Source organism: Acipenser ruthenus, chromosome 28 (genome assembly GCF_902713425.1).
Source record: "Acipenser ruthenus chromosome 28, fAciRut3.2 maternal haplotype, whole genome shotgun sequence".
NCBI classification, from domain to species: Eukaryota; Metazoa; Chordata; class Actinopteri; order Acipenseriformes; family Acipenseridae; genus Acipenser; species Acipenser ruthenus.
Genome location: NC_081216.1, coordinates 22,940,680 through 22,955,801, shown reverse-complemented (window position 1 = coordinate 22,955,801; position 15,122 = coordinate 22,940,680).

Here is a 15,122-nt window from a genome sequence, read left to right as displayed (position 1 = left end):
CCGGTCCATCCCAATTCAGAGTGTCTGGATCCCAGGCTATTAAATAAGTAACCGATCAGTTTTAATTAGACCGATAGCTGTAAGGTAAAGTATACATGTTATACAGTATATGTTTTACAGCTGTGAAACGTTCTTATTGAGTGCCTACTATCAGGCATCCATCAAAGCGGCTGGGACACAGAGATGCAACTGCAATACATTACAGAACACTTGGATTTCATTTGCCTAACGGATTAGTCATGTGAGGTATGGCTCATTTACATAAGTGAATGAAACAGCTGGTATTTCTAATTTGCGGTCCCCTCTAAACAATCCTGCATTTGTCTTAATAAGGTATTGAAATACGTTAGATCCCTTTTTTTACAGATCAGGGAAAAAGAAAAGGAATGACATTGTGTATTATTATACTTCAGCGTAACATGTGTTCTAAGGGGAGAGACTTCAATTCCTGCGGAAGAGATAATTAATTCAATTAGGCAGTTATCAGGTATGAACAGAGCGCAGTCACACCGCTTTATCTCCTGTCTCCAGAACAGCAGAGTGGTGATTGCTTTGAGACCACTTCAGGGAAGGTGCAAGTGACAGTACCCATTGATCACAATTACAGCTATGAAATTGACTCTGTTGTACATCATTTGGATGGAATGGTTTAGCACCTCCTCCATTATGGTTAGTTAAAAACCTGTGTACACCCTTATGTTGCTTCTTGTGACCTGTCATTGCATGCACACAGCTTTATTGGCATGACTACAAGCAGAAGTATTGCCAGCGCAATTACAAAATAAATAATAATATAAAATAAAAATGGCATACCAAATGATTAGAGAAGATAAATCTATAATAAAAAGATAAACAAATATTTCAATAAAACAGACACATATAAAGATACTTATTGATATACCCATGTGTGATGGAAGGCAGTTTCTGTAAGGGAAGTGTAATGGGAACAGATAGCCCCTAGTGAAGTCTGTTTAAATATTGAGGTATCTCTCTCTCTCTCTCTCTCTCTCTCTCTCTCTCTCTCTCTCTCTCTCTCTCTCTCTCTCTCTCTCTCTCCGCTGTGAATTGCTGTGAATTCTCTGATTAGCCCAGTGCTGGAGCCGGTCTTGATGGTTTAATGCCTAAGGAAACTAAAGAGAGGTGGGATTGACCAGAGTGCTTCAGCACAATAGAAATATTTTAATATATCGTACTCTTCACTGGTGCAATGGCATTGGCTACAGTGAGCCACATGGCCAGCAGGTGCCGTACGAGCGCCTTCTCAGCATACCTGATGTGATTAACCTCTTGATATTTACTGACTGGACAGCATAAGTGCAGAAAGACAGGCCATGCTCTTTACCTGGTGCAGAAAGACAGGCCACTGTGAAACTGTACATTCTTTTGATTAGGGTTAGGGGTTAGGCTTAGGGTCTCACTCAAGCAGAGACTGTCAGTCATGGTAAATTGTTTGGTGGTTTTGAGATGTGGACTCATGGCACTTGTCAAAAATGTAATTGTAATGTTGCAGAGCCTTAACATTTAGTTCAAATAATCAGTTTAGTGGATTTTCCATTTAATAGTCACAGCCTACAAAGCATAACCCATTTGAACAGTGAAACCTAAAACAAATGTAGGTTGTTCATATAGAAATTGAGGATTTTACATTATTTAATGTTAATTACTGTATGTCTTGTATGCCTTACAATTGTATGTCCTGTACTTTTTTTCCTGGAATAAAATCTTGTAATAATGTAATAATTTCATATAAATAGGGACTCACAGCATGAATATCCACTTACATGGGTTAGTGCTTTTTTGTGCAAAATATCACAAAATACATTTGGAAATTCTCAAGAGCACAATTACTTCCTGATCCGAAATTCCGTTTCCATGACTGCCGAGAGAAAGCGCTCTTTTTTTTTCCATTTTTTGTCACTTAGACTGTAAGCAAAGCTATTGAGGATAGGCTTTAGATGCGTGTGATGGCTATAATGCAGACTAGTGATGCTTCCTCTTGTCAGTCAACTCAACAGTAGCATTTCTAGAGTCATGTGTTTACTGATCAATATTTTGCATTCCCCTTAATGCGTGCAGACCTTAATCCTGCGGGACTCAGGAGTTTTTCCATTGCTTTCTATTTCTAGCAAGACTTCGCTGACTGTAGCCTCGTTCTCACAAGGGCCTTGTTGTTTTGTTGTTCATCTTTTAGTATGACAGAATTTATTTCCACTTTGAAGCCCGTACATTCACTTCCTGTGCTGCTGGTAACAAGAGTGTTCCCTGAAGCATGTTCAAATCTATGTGGTGTCAGACTGGGTCTTATTTATCTGTGTCAAAGGAACGGAAAGGGGAGGAAACTAAGTACAGTGGAAAAGTTATTTTTCATTGTTTTCATTTATTGTACTCAAGAAATAATAATAATAAATCAGCTGCAATAATGCAGCACTTTTCATTATTCTACTGTATGTGCTTGTACTGAGGTGGTTTTGTTTGGGTTCACGAGCAAAGTAATTGTGTTGGCACTGACATCTTGTGGACAGGCTAGTTAATGCAAAAGTCTACAGGTGATATATAGCAAAATGTAAAATATAGGAAAAGAGTTTGAGATAGGAATAGGTACAGTTCTTATCTATGGATGGACGTACAGTATTGCCTGTGTGATCGTTAGGGGTATTTTTAAATGCAGTGTTAGTTCTTTTATTTTTTGTTTGTAGGTTCTTATTCAGCCTTATCCACAGCACTGCAGTGCAGCGGTGACTGATATAAAATAATGTAAAAAAAAAAAACAAAAAAAGGACAAAACCTAAACCAAACTAGTATTGGTGATTGACTGACTCTTATCCAGTACTGCACTCTACTTTGGAGAAAGGAGACCGGATATAATCTCTTAGCAAAGTGGATTGTGGCAACAGAAGGGTATTTTTATTCTAAATGCTAATGTTTATCACGATCCCCAGTCAGAGCTCTTTGCCTCCTGTTCATTGCCCACCTTTGATCACTCTGGAGTCTCCTGCAGGCAGCTGACATTTCCTTATCCAGTTTACATGTTTGCAGAACAAGTAGCTCTGTATTGAAGGCCATGTTCAGGCATGATCATCACGATTGCAGCCTTTTACCAGCGCTTTGTGCAGTGTGATGCAGTGTTGCCTGTTGTCTTATTACATGTTGTCCAGGTTTTCTGGCAGAAAGCAGGGACAAGTTCCCTTGACAACTGCTTAGAGAAAACAACATATGTCAAGCATTGTTTAATGATGTTGAATTTGCATATGTACCATAGATGCATCAGTAAAAAGGATTTATTTTCAATGCCCAATAATGCACTCAATCCATACAGCACACATGCACACTGACTTACCCAAAGGATCTTGAGGGTCAACCCTGAAAACAAGATGTTGTTTTAAGTATACAATACGGTTGGATAAACAAGCTCCTATTAAAACCTGGAACGGGTGAAACTACTATGCAATAAGAGTCTCATGGGCATCCCTGTGGTGATAGCAGATACGTAAAACTTAGTGTCATATGACCTTAACTTACAACAAAAAAACATAGTAATAAAAAGATGACATACTTTTTAAAAAAGTAACCATGTGTAAACAGTTAATTACCAGTATTTCTAGTAGTAGCCATTCAAAGAATATCATTCAGTATTAACCAAGCTTTGGGTTTCCACACCACAAACACAATCACGTTTAATTTAACCGAAATGTTAGTAAAGAAGAATACGCTCAGTTAAATCAATGGCAGTTAGCTGGCCACTCGTCTCTGCAAAAACAGAGCAGGTGAGTATATTAAGGTATATTAAGTTACATGCATGATCAGCTTCAATTGCAGACAGTAAACATGCAGTTTTGTATACAGTTTGTAAACTGTAAACCTTGCCCTACTGTTGGATACAATAATTATGTTTTTCAAAATGTTGTGCACAAAGTGTAGCTAAAACAGACATGTTCAGTTTCCCAATTGACCAATATGCGACCTGTGTATCATTGCACTATACATTACTGTACATGCGTTTTATATTTATGTATTCATTTAAATAAAAGTCATTGCTGTGTTGAACTGTAAAAGTAACTTATTTAGTTTACTGACCCCTTACTTTTTATACACAGTGGATACAGTTTTTCCTGCTGACGCTAGGGGGCACTGGTGGCACATATGTTCAGGGAATATATCAATTCTGCAATTATTTTTAAATACAATTTTAAACTCTAATTAAGCTAATTTGCATCTAGTTTTCGTATTTATAACATATTCCCTAAGGAGCACTGCAATGAGGTAATAATGGCAGGCTCAATGAGTCTATAAAAAGGTAGAAGGAAAAAAGTTTTCCTTTAACTTCACTAAAAAATAAAATTAACTGCTTGAAAACGTATAGCTTAAATCAAAAACTGTAACCTTCCATACAATAATGTGCTGTTTTTTTGTATGAAAAGTACACTTTTTTTACGTGCACATAAAACCCCGTATTAAAACATATAATCATAATAGAGTTGCATTTTGCTCAGCGCTTTGCTTTGTGAGAAGCGAGATGATGATATTGTAGTGATCTCGGTTAACGTAGGCAGGCGCACCACACAGAGCGAGGCAATCCACACACAGGCGGTGGGCGGACGCGAACCCGGGACCTCTCGCACTGTGTGATGCGCCTGCCTGCGTTAACCGAGATCGCTACAATATGTCGCATTAAAAATAAGTCCCGTTGAAGAAGTCAGTTTGAGAATACAAAAAAAAATGGGGGAGACAGAAAAAGGTTGACGATGACGAGTGAAAAAATTCTAATTTGATTCCCCTAACCTTGTGTGAAACAGGAGAGACTAATTACTGTTTGTCACTGTATGAACTAACCAGGCATCCACAGTGAGGGTTACCAGACCTGTGACCTTGAGAGTCCTAAATCAATATGTCATTATGAGAGGATCACACTGGGAGAGCTTTGACATTATCAGAGATCTATGTGTGTGTGTGTGTGTGTGTGTGTGTGTGTGTGTGTGTGTGTGTGTGTGTGTGTGTGTGTGTGTGTGTGTGTGTGTGTGTGTGTGTGTATAAGATATTCCTTACTCATTGTTTTTCTTTTTCCCCCTTTATAATTGTTACTGGTATTATAAAACCAATTCTGATGGATAGATGAACCTGAAGCTGCCATGGCAACTTTTCTATCTGCCCACCCAGCAGGACACAGCAGACAGGAACTCACAGGAAAAGGAGCAGCCCAGTGCCTTCCAGGAAGATGATAGTTTGGGAAATAAACATACAGCTGTAATTGTAGAATTAATTCATTATAATTAGACAGCAGATGTTGCTCTTTCTTAGCGAACTATTTTTTTAATTGTTCTGATTCAGTATTGGTTCGGAAATATAATTACTTGAGTTTGTTTCTTAAAAACATTTTTTTTCTTTAAATAAATAAACAAATAACAAACCGGCACTGTGTATAATCACATGTCGGGAGAGCTATAATTGTGGCGGATGACGTAAGCAAAGTTTAGGAAGAACTAGCGTGCCTTAATGAAGACCTTGTTCCTCCGCTTTAACTGTCACTGACAGCGGTGTTTCTGATTATTTAAAAAATGAACCTCTTTGCTTGACAAAAAGATCTGCACTATGTACAATATTTTTGGTACAACTTGAGGCTTGATATAGATGTTAAAATGTTAAAAGTGCATGGCATGCGTGTCAGGAAATGCATTGTTTTAAACAGCAGACTACATGTGGAAGACATAGTACTGTATGCAAGTATGTACTGTACTGTGTGCAGCTTTAAGGGTTCCTATAAAATGATTAGTACTCCTAAATCTTTATCAGCTAGTACTACAGTGTTAGGAAATGCAAGGAGCCAATATAAAGATCTGTGAAATGTTTACTAAACATAAATAATATTATTAATACAATTAATAACGTTTTAAATCAAGTTGGGGATTTTAATTTCTACATTTTGTACTGGGACTTAGAATGCGTGATGTCTTCCTTTTAAATTAACCTCATGATTTAACATCCATTTAAATAGATACCTGGACTGAGAAGGTTTTACAGTAATCCATGTACCCAACTGCGGTGGCACCAGAGGAAGGGTGGATATGTAAAAAGTCAGATGAATGAATCCTGTTTTAAATACCATCATACACAGCTGTAACAATTACTATATTCACACAATGATTGTTTTGAGATTCAGCTTTTATTAGGGAGCTCCCCTAAATCCATCGTTTAGAAAGGTACAGGGTATTAATGCTTGTGACAGGGTAGCCGTCTGCCGTGTGCATTCGCTGCTGAGTGACAGGCAGGAGATCGAGACGGAGGTTAAAGCTGATACGCTCTGCAGGCAAACGGGATTTATTTACATATCAACACACTGAACAGCTCACGTGACACTACCAGCAATGGCAGAGCATGGATGAAATAAAACACAGTGTATGAAAACTGTGGTAGGATCGACAATATCTGAACTAATCTGTTCAATAATAAACTAACGTTGCTGAAGATCATGGTGGATATGTGACGGGCGGATACCTGGCGGTTTACTATATTTCAATGTGTGGTATATGGGAGTATCGAATTATAGTGTATTTTTATGTGCACAAATTAGAGTAGGTCATGTATTTTGTCATGGGGTGCACTATAAACTAGGTACAAGTATCAATTACAGAACTTAAAATATTGTTATTCATTTTGTTAGAAAAAAAACCCTTTGTTGGGTTGAAAGCCTTTAGCTTTCACAGAGGAAGCTGCAGAGCTGTCTGGTCCTGTTTTCACAAGAGGGCAGTGTCGCTCAAGCGTCACGACGGCTCCAACACCGTTTCACATTAACTTCATTGTTGTAAAGTTTTCAAGCTGCCTGCAGTCAACAACAGATCTGTGGTGTTAAAGAGTTTTATTGTCTGAAGAAGTTTCAAGAAAACAGACACAGTGACAGACAATGAGGCACAACTCTACCACATGAAAGCATGTACAATGATAGACAATGGGGCCCAACTCTACCACATGAAAGCATGCACAGTAATAGACAATGGTTCACAACTCTGCCGCAAAACCACTAGACACACACACACACAACACACTGGGGCGATACTATAAATAACAGCGGTCAGTTTAGCCTTGCCACTCACAGGACGAGTCAATAGTGTCATTGAGGTCTAATTGCTTCATTAGGAGGCCATGCGTGTTGGACGAGATGCTAATTGTTTAATCTGTGGTGAGGCCAAATGGGTCTAGAAACAGATCCGGTAATGAGATGCCTCATCCAAAATTATTCCTTTGAACAGAGTTCAGACAAATTAGGTGGCGAGGATCTGTCTTTTAAAAATGAGAAGCTCTGTACAAATACACTCACTCACACACACACACACACACACACGCACGCACGCACACACGCACACGCACACGCACATGCACGCGCACGCGCACACGCACACACACACACACACACACACACACGCTTCCAGAGAAAAAAGAAAGCCCCTATTGTCATTTAGGCAAATGGTTGCAGCTGCCAGTGGGTTTCAGCAAACGTCAGCCAAGTCTAATTGAAAACTACAGGACACAGGTTCCCTTACATGAATAATACAAAAGCACTGAATTTTTTTGTTTTTACATATTTACTGGGTAATATAATGCAGTGGCCCTTTCCTTTTTATTATCACATGCTCAGACCTGACGTTACAGACCATTATGAGACATGAAAACCCTGAAGCAACGCTAGCAGAACCATTAGCCCATTAGCAGAGGACTGCATAACAAGCAATGACAGCACAGTGGCTTTGGAATAAAGCCTGCATGTTGGGACAGCAAGGTCATGACATTTTGGGAGCAGAAATACATAACTGACCACACCACCCTGATAAACTGTTAATATAAGCTTGTTACACAATTAAAATAAACAAAGATTACTGAAGTATGCTTATTGTATTTCTAGTGAATTAGTGGGGTCAGAAAAATAACCCCAAGGGGAGAAGAAAAATGGGCAGGATTAATATAAGGTTAAATAGGGATGTTATTTAGATCTGCTTCTGTTAAGATGCATCCACTACTATACAGTCTTGTCTATGAATATATTATTCATTTTACCCAACCCAACATAGAATGTAGTGAACTAAATAGTTGTATTTAATATGCATTGAACCATTCCCATTGTCTGCAGTATTTGTCAAAGGCATTTAGTTGCTGACATTAAAAGTTTACTTTCCAATAACAGGTCTTTCCTTTTAATTGATTTAGCACAGCTTAAAATGAGATTCTACTTACCCAAGTAATATTACTTTTTGTGTGGGTGGAATTGTATAGTGACTTGGAAGTGCAAAGCGATTGGAGTTGAAATAGGCCCTTAACATGCCTGTGCACTGAGAGACAAACAGATTCTTCACTAACACAAGTCTTACAAAATATATTCAAATACAATAGCCTGGACTAGTATAGCTTTTTGGCTCAAGGCAAAAACAAAAAAAAGTTAATTACATTTCAGTAAAATTTGGTATTCAGATATATGCAGTACTTTTTTATGTTTTGGTTCTTTGAATAAAAATAAACATGTCTAGTTGGCAAAACAAACATGTTTCGCATTTTTAATGGGTGTTGCACTGCTGCCACAAATAAAAATGTCACTGTCTCTCTGAAATGTGACATTTTCACAGCGTTTAAAACGCTTCAATTGATGTCATTCACAGGATGATTAAAAGTGTTATAACTTGACGGCGATGGTTGACGCACAATCCTCCCAATATACCATCTGAAGGTTTCATTCATCTGAGTGAGAGATTACAAGAGGGGGTTGAGAACGAGATGCTAATGCGCTTGGTAATGTCACCAAGCAGAACCTTACACAGTCTGTCTTCCAGAAACACAATCCCACAAACACCCTGGGACACCAGCTTTCTGAACTGTGGTGTCTGAACCCTTTCTTTCTTTCTTTCTTTCTTTCTTTCTTTCTTTCTTTCTTTCTTGACAAGGCATAGAATTCACAACTAGTGGTGTCAATCAGCAACCAATTCCCTAATCGAATATCGGACAGGATAATACTCGACGCATTGAGAACGCTTTATGGTTCAAAAGCAAGAAGCAAACAACAACCTTTCAAATACAACTAAAATAGGCATGTTCATATTATTAGACATAACAATATCATCTATGCATTGAGAACACTTTATTAAGCTTTTAACAATGTCCAGTTTGCTGTTGTGCTGTAAGAAAATAGATATTAAAATCCCCCTGATTGATCAAAAACATGTACCATATTCCTAACATTAAGACATAGTTTCTGTGCTCATTGGTAAAAGCAGTCACCCTTTACTCTTTTTAAAAAATGTAGTACGATATTCAGGTATGTATTGGAAAGCATCATTTTTCTTTAAGTTGACAGCAGCAGTCACAGTGACCCAATACAATCTGTTAATAACCACTTTCTAAAACCACAATATTATACGTGATAATTGCAGTCAAGTTTATACAAAGGCTTGGGAATGCATTATGGCGGTGACTATAGTAATAACTAATGATATCACAATACCAGCATCCTTTTGTGTGGAGTAGTATGGAACATTTCATGCATGGAGGCAGAACCATTAGCAGAGCACAGCATAACCAGTAAAGGCATGACAGTAACTAGGAAACAAATACGGCACAGTGGTCCTAGTTCAGCAGCACACAGGTTCTGACATAGTGCTATGGTGCTGCAATGGATTACCAGTTCGTATTAGTCCATTTTAATCCGATACCACTGAAATGTGAGGTGGCATTCACTTGTGGTTTGTGTGGGCTGATTTTTTTCCAACTGAGAGTGGTTTGGTTAGTTTGGGAAGCGTATGTGAATGCTCCAAAAGTTTGCTCAGAGTTTGCTTGTAATCAAACCAAACTGAGTCCTTCTCAAGAGTGTTCTCAGTCAATTTGGGAAAAAAAGGACTGATTTTGGTTAGTTTGTTTCAGTGCAATGTGAAAGCACAGAAGTCAGTTTTGAAGTGAACTGAGTTATTTTGCATGGAGGTGTATACTGTGTGGGAATACTCAGTTCTCAGTTCAGTTGGTTTAAAAACTAACCAAATGAGAATTATTATTATTTATTTCTTAGCAGACACCCTTATCCAGGGCGACTTACAATTGTTACAAGATATCACATTATTTTTTACATACAATTACCCATTTATACAGTTGGGTTTTTACTGGAGCAGTTTTAGGTAAAGTACCTTGCTCAAGGGTACAACAGCAGAGTCTCCCACTGGGGATTGAACCCATGACCTTCCGGTCTGGAGTCCAGAGTCCTAACCACTACTCCACACTGCTAATTAATAATAAAAAAAAGATCACATAATCAGGATAAAGTGGCCATATCTAATAGTGAGCAGAATTGGATAGCCTTTTATAATACATAAAAAAAAAAAAGAAAAAAAACCTTGCTATTTTGACAGCATGATAATGTGTCGTGGTTTGTTTCTTGTAATTAGACTATTAGTATGCAGTTATTTTAGAGATGAGTCACAGATCACAGGTATTTGAAAGATGTGACTTGTTCAATCATTATAACCCCTGGTTGTTAATTGGAGCAACAGTAACATTTCACTGAACCATTTTTTCAACACGTAGATGGATGAAGAAGGACCAGATATCAGTGTTAGTACAGAAGGTTCAAAGACAGGTTGTTGTTGTTTATTGGTAATTCTTAACAGACCCTAGTTCATTTCTTGTTAATAATCTTCAGCACCTATTTTTTTTTATATAACACATTTATATACATTTTAGGAATGGATCAAGAAAATAAAGTGTGGCCTTGAAGGAAAAATCCTTTTGTTTTTTTTTTTCATCAATATTTACCTACCGCTGTGAAAGTATTCATTAACATCTCAGACTTGCTGTAGCACGACCTGGGAGAGAAGAGGCAGGTCTGCTCTCTGTCATAGCTGTCCATTCTCCCACAGCCACTACCTGACATGAGCTACACATCTAGACAGCAGCTGCACTCTGGGGCAGGTACTGCACTATAGAATTTTTTTTTGATCCACCAAACCAGATTTATTGACAGCATACGAATGAGAAAAAGAAGACCAACAAAAATAAATTTTGTATACATTTCAAGAGGAAATAAAAATGCATTTTTTATTTGTTTGAAAATAATTCATTTGTATAGGGATCTGTAAGCCTTGCGGTGCACTGCTTGGCAAATAGATCTTCATTTTTTTTTTTTTCTCGAAACCTTTTAATTACGCAGTACAAAAGATAACAGGCTGTTTTTTTTCCATGTTTGACTACAAGGTCCATTATCTACATACCATTCATGATGACAGTGTCAGTGTAATTTGCTGTTGGCGGTCAGCCAGCCAGAAAGAAAACAGTGAGCTGTGAGCACAATACCTTTAAGAAGTAACTCTAAAACTAGGAATCTGGCCAGGTTTAACCACAGAATGCTGACAAATTCATTCTCAACAAGACCGTAATGGCATTCCACAGTGTAGTGTTTTTTGTTTTCAAGACATTTAAAAAAAAAAAAAAAATTCTTGGCTTGCGTCAATCGACTAACTATCATGTCAGCTTCATAAATACCCCCCGCTGTTATATAGGTTGTTGCATTGAACAGGGCTTTGTGAATGATGTCTTCTGTGTGGGTGGACTGGGGGCTTAAAAAAAAAAGATGAATTGAGTCAAGAAACTGGCAACAGGGCGATAAGTTGTTTGTGGAATTCAAAGGTGTGCAGGGCTCTGCTTGATTAACTGTTTGTGAAAAATATGAGAAACTTGAGAAAGATGAAGTTATAAAGTTTATAAAAAGTTTTTTTTTCTTAACAGCAGAAGAACATTTACTGGCAGCCATGATGCAACACATTCATAATTAATCAAAATCCATTGCAAAGATGTTCAGCTTGGCCTGAACTCACCTAATAAGGCTTGTATTTTGTGAATGGTGCTTGGGTATCACCACCTGGCTCATGTCAATGATGTCAATGCTTGTCTTTCTCTGGGAAGATGTAGTACAATACTTTCTGGCAGCATCCTTGGTCAAAAAACATACCTTCACAATGACCTGTCCATTGAACAGAAGAATAGCCCCTATTAATTGGTTCTTCACACTATGAACTTAACTCTCCTGGCCGGCAGGGTCCACTGTAGCGCGGTGAGGAAAAAACGGTGCTGATTTTGACTGCCTTAAAAAAATAATAAATAAATAAAAAATAGTCAATTTCCCAAAGTTTCGGTATGTTTAACATTTTTTTTTTCTAATGTAAATATGTGCAGTAAAAACAAAACAGCTCATCACAAATGTCAGAGGCATTATGATAACAAACTTGGATTATTGTGATATCAACATAAAAGATGAAAAACCATGGTATGGTGTTTTTTTTTTTTCCTACTATTTTCATTGCAAGATATGGCCATTTAACAGCCTAGTGTTTTAAAATAAAATTGATGCATTATATTATAGATATCACTGTGAAATTCTAGCATAATGCAAAGAACACTGAGGGGGGGAAGCGACTAAAAACAATTAATTTAGCATTCTAACTGATGGGAGGCTGGCAGAAATCTATTAAAAGCAATTAGCAGAAAAACAAAATAAGATTGTCTGACTGAATGTATAATCTAATTATACGAGCTAACATTAAGGGTGGGAGATTACATTGAGTTTTAGCCTTTATAAATGTTACTGGTGGGCTGAAAACCATTGATCACCACCGACTTGTAGGAGCCGTGCTTAATTAGAAACAAAAAACAACCCCCCCCCCCCCCCCCCAAAAAAAAAAACCCAAAACAACAACTGAAAGAGGAACTTTGAATGCGATTTTTTTAACTCTGGAAAGAGATGGTGGGTGGGGAGTTGTTTCTCTTAGCAGTTACTAATTGCCATCACTGAAGAAACTTTTAAATACAGTACCAGTTGTTCCAGCAGCTCTTTTGAAAATATTGTACCAATCTTTTTTTTTTTTAATTATTATTATTATTTTCTGCTCCATCTTAGTAACTCCTCTCTCCTCTCTCTTAAGTAACACTGTAACGATCACTCTGCACAACTGAGAAGCAGTTGCACTGTCCTCCCTAAGGATAAACTACTGGCCCTATTCCTATAGCTAAATAAGTCAGCAAGAGTGACAGACAGCAAAAGCAGGGACGTCAGAGGTGTCAATTTCAAGAACAATCGGTTTATTATTGTGAACAATAATGTCAACAAATGAAAAAATGAACAAATGAATGAAATGAATAATGATAAGAAAGGAATTCAAATAATTGCAGGTAACAGGTAAGAAATAAGATGGTACAGATAAATATGTAGGGACAAACAGAAGGCTAAACAGATTCACAAAGTAGAAATGAATGGTGTCCGGAGGGTCTCCAATAAACCCACACTCACAAACACAACACACACAGATAAAGACCAAGGATAAATAAATAGATACAGACGAAAAACTCTATGGCAATGGTGGGAAAATGACAGGTAGGCCCAACAAGTCCAGTAAAGCAGGGTAATTGAAATCCATACAAAGTAACAAAATAACAAAAAATACAGGAAACAAAGTATCAAATTAAAGTAGAAAAAATCCAAACAAAAAAGAAATGATCTCACCCACAAATAAGGCAGTCCAGCAAAGTGTCCCGAAATGATGGTGATTGTAGAAGGTTGAAAACATTGAGTACGTTGAAATTGTTGAGACTGTCCAGTAGTGTTGAGTTGAATGGTGAACAGTTGTTTGGAAAAAATCAGGAGGATCAGGAAAAAATGGAGGCTGTCACACATAAAACAACAAACACTAAACAGACCTAGAAAAAACAGCTAAACTTAAACAAGTAACAGTGAAAACAAAAAGAGCAGTTTAGACAAAGCGCAGTGACAAAAGAAAATAAACAGATGCACTGGAATTATCTAAGGATGGTAATGGATTCACTGAAATTTAAGTAGAGAAAATGCTGTAGTTAAATGGATTCCTCTGAGAAAGGGAGTCTCCCTCAGGCCTGATTAGCCAGCTTTAATACAGGTGCTGGCTACTAAGGAGCTCTGAGATTGGAGGGGTGGAAATCTGAATGAGCCAATGGGGAGAGAGGATGAACAGAGGGTGGTTGCAAGGAACTAAGGGAAATGAAGTTTTAACCTGGCCAGGCTACTGACCCTAATTAAAGGGACAGGTGGGTGAGACTTACACCCACATTATGTAGCATGGGAATTGCTACAACACTACATAAAGGAGGGAAATTCTGATCTAAAAAAATATTTACATTCAGTGCGATTTGTATTGCATAGTGTAGTTTTACAACTGGTGTGGCAATGCATTTTATGTGATAATCATGTGATAATCTTTTTGTGGATCGCGGTTTCGTCCTCTAAAATATATTGTTACAGACACTTTCGACACTGAGTTCATAGAACAGGAAAGCATTTTATTATTGTCTACGTGTTATATAAAGAGTTAATTTGCAAACTGTGATTCTCACCTGTCAGACAACAAGGGCAGCAGTGTGGAGTAGTGGTTAGGGCTCTGGACTCTTGACCGGAGGGTCGTGGGTTCAGTCCCTGGTGGGGCACGCTGCTGTACCCTTGAGCAAGGTAACTTACCTAGATTGCTCCAGTAAAAACCCAACTGTATAAATGGGTAATTGTATGTAAAAATAATGTGATATCTTGTAACAATTGTAAGTCGCCCTGGATAAAGGCGTCTGCTAAGAAATAAATTATAATAATAATACAAGATCTGGAAAGAGTTTTGACAGTGATCCAATCCAATCGTTTACCACGCCCCCAGCCTGTGATGCACATGTGACTAAGACCACTGTACTATCATTTACAGTCGCAGAGGAGCAACACAAATGTCCACTTTTGCTTTTATTTCTTGAGGGCTGTTAATCACAACACAACAGAGTCATGACAAATGCCTGCGGCAACTTTTAAATTAAACATTAAGCAAACCTGACCATCACAACTTCCTAACAGATAATCCCAAACCTGACCGAAACAATGTCAAAGGTCATAGGTGTGCAGTTTTAGGCCTGGAGCACAGTTTGTTTCTGTGTGCAGTGATATTGTCAGTTCTCCAGCAATCACTCAGAATTTATATGGCAGAAATGACCTGCTCCCTTCGGTAGGGTCTAGCAAGCATTGAGTTTCGAGATTCGTGTTCGTGCTTGAAGATTATGATTTTAAATGGGTTGCAAAATTATCCCCAGTGTGCGACCAGTAA